Genomic DNA, 12,780 nt, shown 5'->3' with positions numbered 1-12,780 from the left:
ACCGGATTGAACCTAGACGTGAGCGGTCGCCCCATTGTTCTTGGAACGGAGTTTCCCCTGCTGGATGTCGCACGTGGTGGCATGCGTGGTCACAGAACGGTAGAGGCCGGGTCTGTGGAACCTTGCGCCAAAGGAAATGGGCCCGACACGGGTTAGGGGATTGATGGGGAAGGCCGACACAGGAAGCGACCTCCGGGTGCGCGGATGTCGTGAGGCTAGGTTCACCATGCATGGTTAAAGAACTCGAATCGATTCGTCTGCCTCTCACAGTTTGAGATTGCTTGATCACTATGTCACCCTGAGTAAATGAGGAATCTGATGATGACATGGATTTGTTGATATACATACCTTGTTTGGCTCTATGATTGTTTAGAATAGGTTGCAAAACCTAGACTGGTTAAAGAACTTAGATCGGAGCTAAAACTAGAAAATAGGGTTTACTTAGTGCTTTTGGCAAACAAACCTCTCAGCCAAAAAGTCCTGCATGTCTAGAATGGTGGAGTAGTTTTACTCCTGTCGGTTAAGTCTTGTTGAGCTTAGTAGCTCAGCCTTGTTGTGGCTCCTGTTTTTCAGGTGAAGTTGCTGCCCCCGACCCTTCTCTTGCTAGCACTTGGCCGCCCCAGCTCCCTCCGGGTTGGACGGTCGAGTGGGATCCCTCCTCGGACGTCGAGGAGAGGGATCAGTGATGTCCCGTCAGGCCTCACCAGGACGTCCGACCCCGACGATTGCTTCCGCTAGTGTTTTACCTCCTGTTGTTTTTCCGAAATCCTGTAAAACTCTGATGTTCATTTCGCAACTAAATCCAGTGGTTAATTTGTTAACTTGGTGGACTTGCTGTACTCTCTGGAACTGCTCACCTTCGTGTGAGTCTGCTAAACTGATCCTGTTCAAGTGGTTAAATCGGAGGAAAATCCGACGACACTTCGTGTTTACTCGGCTTAGGAATGAGCGTCGCATATCAGGCGGCTAAATCATGTTTAACCAAGTAGATCCGAAGTGGATCTGCCACATGCACAGTCCTCAAGAAAGAGTTCAGCACCTCAGTGGAATACAAGCGACCCCGCCGCAACGACTACCATAGGGAGGACAAGAGGCGTGACTACCACCGCTGTGATGACCATGACGACCATGGCGACCGTCATCGTGACGACCTCTACCACGACGACTGCGACCACCACCGTGACGACCACGACGACCGCCACCACGACGACCGCCAACGTGACGACCGAGACGATCAGCACCGGGAGGAGTGCCGCGACCAGCCGAACCCAAGCGCCGACCAAAAAGGGGAGTTCCAGCGACCGAACCGTGAGGTCAACATCATCGTGGGCGGCCCCAAGGCGTTCTATAGCAACCACAAGCACAAGCTGCACCAACGAGAGGTGCATTTCATGTCCATACGGCCAGTCCAGTATCTGCACTGGTCAGAGCAGCCCATAACTTTCTCTAGGGAAGATCATTGGGTTCACATTCCAGATCCCGGGTCCTACCCGCTGGTGGTCTGCCCGACCATAGACCGGGGCCTACTCCCCAAGGTGCTGATTGATGGCGGCAGCGGGCTCAACATCATCTTCACGGAAACCTTGAAGCGCATGGACTTTGACTTCGAGCGACTCCAACCCTGTGAAGAACCCTTCTACGACATTGTCCCTGTCACCTTTGGCACGCCCATCACGTACTGTATGGAGCACCTCACCTTTGAGGTGGCCAACTTCAAGACTTCTTACCATGCCATCTTTGGCAAGCCCATGATGGCGAGGTTTGTGATGATCCCGCATAACACCTACCTCGTCCTCTGGATGCTAGCTCCAAACGGTGTCCTCTCCGTCTATGGCAACGTTGAGACTTCGTACAAGTGTGACACAGAGGCGGTGCAGCTTGCTGAAGCCCTGGAGTACTCGGCCAAGGCCACCACCATGGTTGCTGAGGCCCAGAAGGTGGACAAGGACCAGCTCACGATCACAAAGATGGAGCCGACGCCCACAGCGCTACAACCCGACCCCAAGGTCAAGAAGATCTGCCTCGACCTGTGTAACACCTGGTATTTTAAATCATCAAAGGTAGTTAAGAAAAATCAAAAGCAAAATCATGGTGAAAAGAAGAAGAAAGTGATTAGAAGTCAAATTCGAGTCAAACTTGACTGAAATTTGAATTTTGAATTCTAAATTCAGAAAAATTTGGCAAAGATATGAAATGGAAGCTTAAGAGTGTTTAGGACTTGGAGAATCAAGATTGGAGATAAAAACCTGGTCCTAAAACATCTCAAGGAAGCCAAAGGAAAAATAAAAAAAAGGGTACTGTTCATCGTCCGAAAATAGGATTTCAGAAAAAAAAACAGCATCAGTGCCCATTTTGGAAATTGTTTTCTATCAAATTTTCCAAATAAGTGGACAAGGGCATCTATACAGTGATGAAGTATGGACTTTGGACAAATATATTTGGGTGTTGTTGATCAGGAACAGTAAAGGGATCAAATTCAAAATTGAGCTCAAAGTCAGCACTTTGCCACGGGGACTGAACTGCTGAAACTGCCATTTTTTCCAAGTCTGAAAACAGTGATAAATGGCTGAGTTTGGAGCTAAATTCAGAGAAATGGAGTGTAATAGGTATAGTTGTTCATGTGCAAAATGGAACCCCTGGTGGTTGTAGAGCATGAATGGTTAGTAGTTGGATTAAAAAGAAGGGATTTGGACCACTGAAAATATTTACAAAGATGGGTAAATGACCATGATCAAGTGATTGACGAACTGAATCGGGAGTTCAATGAAGTTCAGTTACCTGAGGGCAAATATTTTGAAATTGCCAACAGATGGATGATCTCGGGCAAGAGTTTAAATATGAATTAAAGAGCTCAAGTCTATCTCCAACTTTGCTTAAGAGGTTTGTGGACCGTCGGATTGAAAATTGACCGTGGAAAGGCTCTGAACTTTCTGATGAAAGAAGAAAGGGGGAGACGGGGAAAACAGAGCCGAGCACGACGTGTCGCCGCCGGTGCTCCTGCCCGCTGTCCAGCTCAACAGCTAGGCCACCTCCGCGCCACGCAAGTCCATAGCTAGGCCACGGTGTCGACCATGCGCATGGTGAAAACTTCAAATAACTACCTCCCGCCGCCGTGCTTACCGTCTGTTCTTTTTACCGCCGCCGCCCTCTCTGTCAAGCCGCTGCCGCCGAGCAAAATACCCCCACCACACCGCAGCTCTCGTCGATTCCTTCCGTCCACACCTCCACTCACACCCCACCAACGACCCTAGCAGCTTGTTGCCTAGCCTCTCCGCCGGCGTGCCCTGCATCACCGTCGTTTCCGTCCGCCACCGCCGCACCTCCTGCTCACGGTGAGCACCTCCTTGCCGTCGTTTTCTTTCCGTGTGGACAGTCGTAGGTGAGTCCTTGGGGTACTAGGAAGCCGTAGGAGTAGTCAACGAGGTAGGCCGAGCCGTCGTCGTGCTTAGTCACGGCCGGCCGTAAGCGCCGCCGCCCGCCGCCGTGGAGAGAACGGCTCCGGGCACCTCCCGGGGAGCTACCGCCGCGCACGGGTGCGCTAGGGCATGGGGATGCTTCCCCGGCCTAGCCCCGTCGCCGGTAGGGTGCCGGCCGGCTAGCCGCACCACCCCCTACCGCGCTCGAGTTTTGGCACGAGAAGGAAGAAGACTCTAGTGGTTGCGGGCCCACACGTCAGAGGAGAAAGGGGAGGAAAGAGGCCGGCTGGGCGGAGGAGTCTGGTGGGCCGGGATCTGGTTGGCCCATGTTCCGGTGCGGAGAAAAGGCCGGTAGGAGAAAAGGCCGGGGGTCTGTAGAGTCCAGCAGGCCGATGGGCCAGGAGGGCAGGCCGAAAGTCACGCGAAAGAAAGAAAGGAGGAAGTCGGGTTGCTGGGCCGAATCAAGAAAAGGAAAGAGGAAAGGAGAAGAAATCGGCTCAGTAGGGTGTGGCCGAGGAGGAATGGTCGGCGGGTAGAGTGAATAGGAGTAGGGGGTGGGTCCGAGCCTTGGGCCCAGCGCGCAAGAGAGGGGGTAGGAAGAGGGCGCGTGAGAAAAGTAAGCCGGGGGGTTTTTCCGGGAAAAATTTAGATTTTCTTTATAGAATAATAGATTAAATCTGAATATCACCATTTAAATCACAGAAATTTCTAGGGCTGTCCAAAATTAGTGAAACCAATTTTGTTAGGATTGTTTTATTTTCCTTTATGCATTAAAATTTTTACACCCTAGGAAAAACAATAAAAATTTAGGTATTTGTTTAATGCCTTTTCTTTAAGGTATTGAAATAAATACTTAATCTTTATTAAATGCATAAAATATGGAATAACATTTCATAATCACAAATTATTGTTAACTCATAGGAAATTAGGTTTCAAGACTAGAAAATAATTATAACATTTTCTAAAAATAAAAGAAAGAGCCTTAGGTAATGTTAGTAAAGGAAATAAAAATGAAGGGTTAATCCTTTCGGGTTTTTGTGTGTGGGCTTGCAACTTTATCATGATAAATTGTATAGTCCCTTGTTGGCTTGCAATTTTATCATGAACGAAAGTTGTATAGTCTTGTATTCAAAAGTTACATCACTAACCCCTGCATATGTTTTACCATAGACACCGAAGCACCGGAAGGGGATTTCTCGGAATTTTCAGAAGGATCTCCAGAGTTCGAAGAGATTATTGAGTTGGTCCCCTGCGAGGCCAATCCTTCAGACAGTGCTAACTTTTTTATAGAACAAGGCAAGCCCTGGTGCATTATACCTATTTATTTTGGAGTCATTATTTCATGTGTCCAATTATCAGTTATTTGCTATATGAATGCACTAAGTCTAGGAGTTGATTGAAACCCATTCTTGTGCATTATCATACCTTGTTTTAAGGACATCTTTGCCACTTGTTCAAACAGTTAGTAAGTAACCCAAGTCTAGAAATGCTTAGTTGCCTAAGTAATTGGTTTACCGAACCTTAAGGTGAAATGTTGGGTCATACATGCTATTTATGGAAAGATAGCTTGAAAATTAAGAAGCGGACAGAAGCTAAGGATGTAGTTCTGTCTGCTAGATTAATTTGGTTAAGGCCCGATCGTTGTCTTAACCTTTGATCAAGTGAATGACATCTGATCACTTACTGGGTATGGGACCAGTAAAGCCCAGTAGGTTAGTAAACCCTCTAATCGGGAATACTTCGTACCTGTGCTTGACGTGCTGGAGATTGGCAGGGGCGTAGCCTGAAAAATCACATGGTGATCAGGCCAGACGTGGGGTCCCATGTGGGGGTGCGTCCCTGGGTCCGGGTAGTCTTATTCCCAATCATTGGATTTGCTAATCGAAAGGTCGTTACGTACGACCTGGACAATCGTATATAACTAGTGGTCAGGGTACTCTCCTGCAGGATGTAATTTGATCCGGATCGCCGCAATTCTCGGTTATGAATGCACTTGATCACTGTTAAGCATCGTAGTATAAATTCATGAATGCTATATCTTTCCACTAATGTTTTGGTATGTGACTTAATACCTTGTTGTTTGCAAATAATATTTTTATCATCATTTAGAATGGTTAGGTAATAACTTAATCGAAATAAAAGATAAAACTAAGGTCTCACTTTTAGTAAGCTCTTTGGGCAAAAAAGTGTCAGCCAGTACACCGAAAAAGCTATCATATAGTTCCAGGAAAAGCTATTATATTGGTTAGTCGGGTAAGCCTTGCTGAGTACCCCGTACTCAGGGTTATCCCTTGTGGCTGTATTCAGAGGCACCGCAGGAATCCACCGAAGAGGAAGCCCCGAAAAACTAGGGTATTGTTACGAGTCTCGCAATACCCTTAGAAGAAATCTTGAATGCTCATCTCCCACCTGAACCCGTTTATGTTTAATTCCTAGAACCTCTGTCTAACCTGCACTGTTAAGTTTATTTCAAACTAAGTCTTGTAATAACTCGTACCTCGTGTATGTATGTAAAAATGTAATATTTGTTGATGCTTTCCCATCGCGGAAACAATCCTGGTGTATGGCTATGAGATGTGACGTGGATCATTCGAGGAGTCCTAGGGACACTCGACGGACGACCGGACTTATACTGTTTTAAGTGCGTTTCGGATAATTGCTGTATCGACAGCGATTAGGCGCATTTAAACCAGTTTAAGTTGGGCGGTTCCGCCACAACCTGGAAGACCCGACCAAGATGGCCTTCATAGGGTCCGACCTTTGCGCTGAATATGAACTCACACTCACCGGTTTTCTTTGGGAAAACTTGAACATATTCGCGTGGAAGCCATTCGATATGCCCAGTGTCCTGCGAGAGCTAGCTGAGCAGTCCTTGGACTTGAGCAAGACTGCAAGACCGGTCAAGCAAAAGCTTCGTCGCTTTGCCTAAGATCGCAAGGAGGCCATTATGGTAGAACTCAATAAGCTCCTAGCTGCTGGATTCATCTGTGAATGTAAACATCCCGACTGGTTAGCAAATCCAGTTCTTGTAAAAAAGGAAACCAGTGAATGGAGAATGTGTATCGATTACACCGACGTCAACGTGCCCTAAGAACCCCTTCCCTCTTCCGCGCATCGACCAGGTCGTAGACTCTACGACTGGGAGCATCCTGCTCTGCTTCCTCAACTGCTACTTGAGCTATCACCAGATTGCCCTCAATCCTGCCGACCAAGACAAGACGGCATTCATAATGCCCTTCAGCATCTACTGCTACAATACCATGACCTTCAGGTTGAAAAATGCTAGCGCCACATACCAGAAGGCAATCCAAGGTTGCCTCGCGACATAGCTACATAGGAACGTTGAGGCCTACATCGACGATGTGGTTGTCAAGACCAAGGATGAGGAAAGCTTCATAGCCGACCTCGCGGAGACCTTAACAAACTCCGAGCCTATCACTGGAAACTTAACCCGGGCAAGTGTGACTTTGGTGTCCCGTTTAGAAAGCTCCTGGGCTTCATGGTCAACCAACACGGCATCGAGGCCAACCCCATCAAGGTGGGTGCAATCAGAAACATGGCAAAACCATTTAACAAGAAATACGTTATGAAGCTTACTAGCATAATGGAGGCCCTCAGCCGCTTCATCAGCAAACTCGGAGAAAAGGGTCTGCCCTTCTTCAAGCTGCTCAAAAAGGCAGACAAGTTCGAGTGAGATGATGAGGCCAGCAAGGCACTCGAAGAGCTCAAAGCTTTTCTCACCACTCCCCCCCATCATTATGGCTCTGGCCGACCAAGAAACACTTTACCTCTACATCTCTGCAACGATGCACGTTGTCGACACCTTGCTAGTTGTGGAACGTGAAGAGCTCGACCATGTACACATGGTGCAACAACCGGTGTACTATGTTAGCAAGGTCCTCAGCGACTCCAAGATCCGCCACACACAATTGCTCTACGCAATTCTGATCTCATCAAGAAAGCTGCGCCATTACTTCCAGGCGCACAAGATCTGGGTGGTATCCTCATACCCAATTAGCGAAATCCTCCACAACAGGGATGTCAACGACCGAGTTGTCAAGTGGTCCATGGAGCTTGGTGAGTTCGACCTCGATTTTTGCCCGTGTCATGCGATCAAGCTGAAGATCCTGGCTGACTTCGTGGCTGAGTGGATAGAGATTCAGAAGCCGCCCTTCTTGGAGAGGCCAGAACACTAGACTATGTATTTGATGGCGCCCTCAACCTCGAAGGAGCCGGCACGGGGGTCCTCTTCATATCCCCCAAAAGTGAGCAGCTCAAGTACGTGCTCCAGATCCAGTACAAGGCCACCAACAACGGCGCCAAGTACGAGGCTCTCATCCACGGCCTCCACATTGCCGTCTCCCTCGTGATCAAGCGTATCCTTGTGTACGATGACTCCAAGGTCATCATCAAGCAAGTCAACAAGAACTGGGATTGCATCAAGGAGTCCATGGATGCTTACTGCGTGGAAATCTGCAAACTTGAGGCCCACTTCGATGGTCACGAGTTCGACCATGTCCCTAGGGACCACAACATCGCCGCCGATGTCCTGTCCAAGCTTGGCTCCAAGCGTGCGCAAGTCCCGGCTGGCGTCTTTGTGCAAAAACTCCGGAAACCTTCCATCAAGATTCTAGACCTAGGCCAAGTCAATGCAAGAATTGAGGCTCTGGCCGACCCAGCTCCTATTGACGTCATGATGATTGAGGTAGAAGAAGACAGGCATGCCCTATTCATAGCCTTGACCACTGACTAGTGGGCGCCAGAGGACAAGATAGAACACGAAAAATTAGCTCGACGCAGTGCAAACTACATTATCATCGGCAAGGAGCTCTACAAAAAGGCCGCATCCATAGGCATCTTGATGAAGTGCATTTTGCGCAGCGAGGGCATCAACCTCCTTCACGAGATCCACTTGGGCACATGCGGGAACCACGTTGCCTCGGGCACTTTGGTCGGCAAGGCCTTCCGTTCTGGTTTCTATTGGCCAACATCGGTAGCCGATGCAAAGGATCTCGTCCAAAGGTGCAAAGGGTGCTTGTTCTTCTGTAAGTAGCAATGTTTACCAACCCAATCCCTATGCATCATCCCACCATCCTGGCCCTTTAGATGCTTGGGGCTGGACATGGTCGGACCCTTCAAGATCGCTTCGGGCGGCTACACCCATATCTTCGTGGCAGTCAACAAATTCACCAAGTGGATTGAGGTCAAGGCTGTCACCAGCATCGAGTCAGCTAAAGCCGCTCAGTTCATGGAGGAAATCACACATTGCTTTGGAGTACCAAATAGGATCATCACCGACCTTGGCAAGCAGTTCACAGGTTTCGTGTTCTGGGACTTGTCAGATTGATACACATACAGTTTCATTTTACAAGTCCAAGTCAGTGAAAATGCTCTCCGCTACATCATGATACTGGTCCGCCTGTTCTGGAAGCGCATCCGCATTGAAGTCGGCCGCGACTCCTGTTCCAGCACGCTCCAAGGGGATCCGCGGGAAGTGTGTCACCAACATCGCCAAGACGTTCTTGATGCATTCCACCGCGGTGTCCTTCAATAGCTCTTTCACCCGACCAGGTGCGGCCTTGAGGTGATCGAGCAGCGGCATTAGTGCGGTCGGGTCAGTCTCTGGTTGGAGCATGTCCATCACATAGCCGACCGCCTTACGAAGATCCTCCAGCTCCACCTCCAACCCTGCAATTACCAATTGGTCATGTTGAAGACTACGCACAACAACCTGTAAGCAGCGCTCAGTTTCCTTGCGTGCGTTGGCTTCATAAGTTAGCTTCTGCGATACGGCACACTCACGATGAACTGCCACATTGTGCTCTTGCTGAAGGCACGCATTCGAATCTTCGCACTCTTTAAGGTGCCGCTTGAGCCTTTGCTCCCTGACCTTGGCATCTGCTCATTCAAACAAGTATACATTAGCACCAAGATCATATGGACAAAACCAAGTCAACAAGTCGGCACAACATACCTCTCAAGTGCGAAGTAAGAACCTCTTCCTTCAGGGCGTGATCTAGGTCTTTTTGCACAACATCCTCTTTAGCCTTCTTGAGGTCGGCCTTGAGTTGTTGTGCCTCCAGGCGATAGCGCTTGGCTTGCTGGATCGCGTCCATTCTCTTATGCGCACCCTCGACCAGATTCTGCTTACATTCCAACAGTCAGACCTCTGCAAAGCAACTGGATTTCAGATATAGGTTCTCCAGGTTGGTTAGCACACTTACAAATAGCAACTTAGAAATCTCTAAGGACGACTGTCATAGCCTAGCAAGATCCTTCTTGTCCTGCGCCGTGTCCCTAGCAAGATCAGGCTCAGAGAAGTCCTCGGCATCAGCATCATCTTCTCCATCCCTGGAGAACCTTTCTAGTAGCAGGTCATCCCTGGGCAACTCCTCTAGGTGAGGTTCGGCTCTAGCTTCCTCACCGGACACCTGCCCGACCCTGAAGTCGTCCACAGCAGCGTCAATAGCCCCAGAGCCGGCTTCGCCTTGTTGTGGCACCGGAGTTGGTACAGCTTTGCCAGCACGAGCATCCTGATCTGCCCCGACCTCCGAAGGTGGTGATTGATCGACGGTGCGGTCGCTTCCCCCCTCGATCTGGGTTGAGCAACCAGTCAGCTGCGCACCAGACTCATCATCCAGCATGGTAGTCCTGCATTGTCAGTGCAATCTAAGCAAGACAGGTGGCAACAACAACCTTAGGATAGATAGTATAAGCAGACCGCACTTACATGGTGCTCTTCTTCTTCACTCGGAACTTGGGGTGCAATGGCGGTGGCGGTGCCGACGCATCCCCACTAGACCCCCCGCGGATCTTCGCCTTCAACGACTCCTTGACACACTCCGTGTCGGCCACAGTTGTCTCAAGGAGCTCGGACTTTTTCTTCTTCGCAGGCAGGCTTGGCATGTCGGACTCCTCGTCCACCTTGTTGGCCGACCTGGCCGCGGAGGTTGCACTCAGGGCAGCCTTCTCCTTCTCCTTCCCCTTTTTGCCAGCCATCTTTTTCCTCTTGAAGCTTGGCTTCTGCGACTTGGAGGCGGGCTGCTTCTGTACAACATGCCATGTCTGATGTCCAACTGGTGCAGCGTCTGCGGCTTGGCCGACCTCTTCTAGCATGGTCTCATCTGACCCGATGGAGGAGTCAGACTCCCACTCAAGGCCGGCAGGCGGCTCGTTGGCCTTGTCGGTCGAGCAGACCTTGGGTCGCTGTTGCTCAGCCTCTCTAGGAAGCGGCGTCGGGAAAAAGAATTCAAATTCGTCATCCTGATCAATCCACAAGCATAGTCAGAAACAACACAACAGCACAATAAGTACGCCACATCAATGCCGTTGAAGATCATATCGGGTTGGTTGGTAGCCTCTTTAGAGAATAGGCCTTGGGGCAGCTCCTGTTTCTGATAATGCCACCAAAAAATTCGGACACCCAGTTGATGATTTCCTCCTTGGGAACCTTTCGCAGGACCTCCCGGGTCAGGTCCTGTGGCCCTGTGTACTCATATGCCGGATGAACTTGGTTCTTGATTGGCTGTGTCAGTCTCCGGTAGAAGTTGATCCTAACCGCTCTAGCGGTCAAACCACACGCCTTCAAGTCGGCGATCTTCTCGAGCAATTGCTTCACCTGCACCTACTCCTCTGTGGTCGGCTGGTTCGACCACTCGGGCATGGTTACTGGCCTGTATCCAGTACGCGGCGGGAGCTCGGGCTGCTGATTGGCTACTATGAACCACTCCTTGTGCTAGCCTTTGTTTGATTCCATCAACTGGAGGTCGAAGTACTCCTGGACTTTCTTCAGCCGTAGAGAAAAACCACAACCACCAATCACTCGAGGTTGCTTCCGCTTGGTTGACACAATTTTCAACTGGTACAGATATTTCCAGAGATCAAAGTGCGGGGGGATGCCCAAATATGCCTCACATAGGTGAATGAAAACCGCAATATCCAAGATTGAGTTTGGATTCAGATGTACCGGTTCAATCTTGTAGCAGTGAAGAAGACCCCGAAAGAAGTCTCCACACGGGATTCCGAATCCGCATTCAAAGAACGATGCGAAGACTATTGTCTCCATCTTATCCTCCGTGGGGAAGTCTTGCCCGGCGGTCGACTAAAATCCAACAATGCCTTGGGCCCCAGGAGGCTGCGGTCGACGAGCGCCTGGATGCGCTCCTCCGTCATCACTGATTTCACCCAGATTGTGGATGGATCCGGTGCTTGCGCTTGGGCCATTTCTTCAGTTTCTAAGCCTTGTGATTTGGATCTAATGCCCGCAAGGGTCTTGATGCACATACGATAGCGCGGCAGCTCGGGCGACGGCGATGAAGTGCGCGTGAGCAGATTGGGAATCATGGCGGCGCGGCCTAGGGTTAGCGGGTGCGACAACAATGTGCTCTGTGGACTGTGGCGGCAACGACGCGAGTGTAACGGATGGAAATAAAAATGGATCTGCGCCCCTCGGGCTTTTGAAGGGTGTGACAGCGTAACCCTAGCGATGGGATCTGTGGGTTTTCCGTTATCACTGCACACGCGTCGCATGGAGTCCACGGGTTTTTCGTTACGTGTTCAAGGGCCTGCCTCCGTGGCTCTGCCAGTCCTCATCCTTAGAGGCTGTGCACCTATTTCTGGTCGGCGTGCTTCTGCAGCTCCGCCAATCCTCGTCCTCAGGGGCTGGGTGCCTATTTCAACTCGGCGTGCCTCCGTGGTTCCAGCAGTTCTTGTCCTCAGGGGCTGGGTGCCTATTTCAGGTTGGCGTGCCTCCGTGGCTCTGCTAGTCCTCGTCCTTGGGGGCTGGGTGCCTATTTTTGGTCGGCGTGCCTCCCTGGCTCAGCCAGTCCTCGTCCTTGGGGGCTGGGCATCTATTTCTGGTCGGCGTGCCTCCGCGGCTCCGCCAGTCTGCGTCCTCGGGGGCTGGACACCTATTTCAGGTTGGCGTGCCTCCGTGGCTCCACCAGTCCCCGTCCTCGGGGGCTGGGCGTCTATTTCTAGTCGGCCTGCCTCCGCGGCTCTGCTAGTCCTCGTCTTCAGGGGCTGGGCGCCTATTTCTGATCGGCATGCCTCTGCGGCTCCACCAGTCCTCATCCTTGGGGGCTGGGCGCCTATTTCTGGTCGGCGTGCCTCCGCGGCTCCGCCAGTCCTCGTCCTCGAGAGCTAGGCTCCTATTTCTTCCTCGGGGGCTGGGCGCCTATTTCTGGTCAGCGTGCCTCCACGGTTCCGCCAGTCCTCATCCTCGGGGGCTGGGCGCCTATTTCTGGTCGGCGTGCCTCCGTGGCTTCGCTCATCGTTGTGTTCAGGCACTTGGACCTGCTATTGGGATCAACTTTTTTTTTCTTTTTTGACCATTGGACTGATTATACTAATCGCTTCAATGCTC

This window comes from Setaria viridis, chromosome 3 (genome assembly GCF_005286985.2).
Source record: "Setaria viridis chromosome 3, Setaria_viridis_v4.0, whole genome shotgun sequence".
In the NCBI taxonomy this organism is placed as follows: domain Eukaryota; kingdom Viridiplantae; phylum Streptophyta; class Magnoliopsida; order Poales; family Poaceae; genus Setaria; species Setaria viridis.
This window is presented reverse-complemented; position numbering follows the sequence as displayed.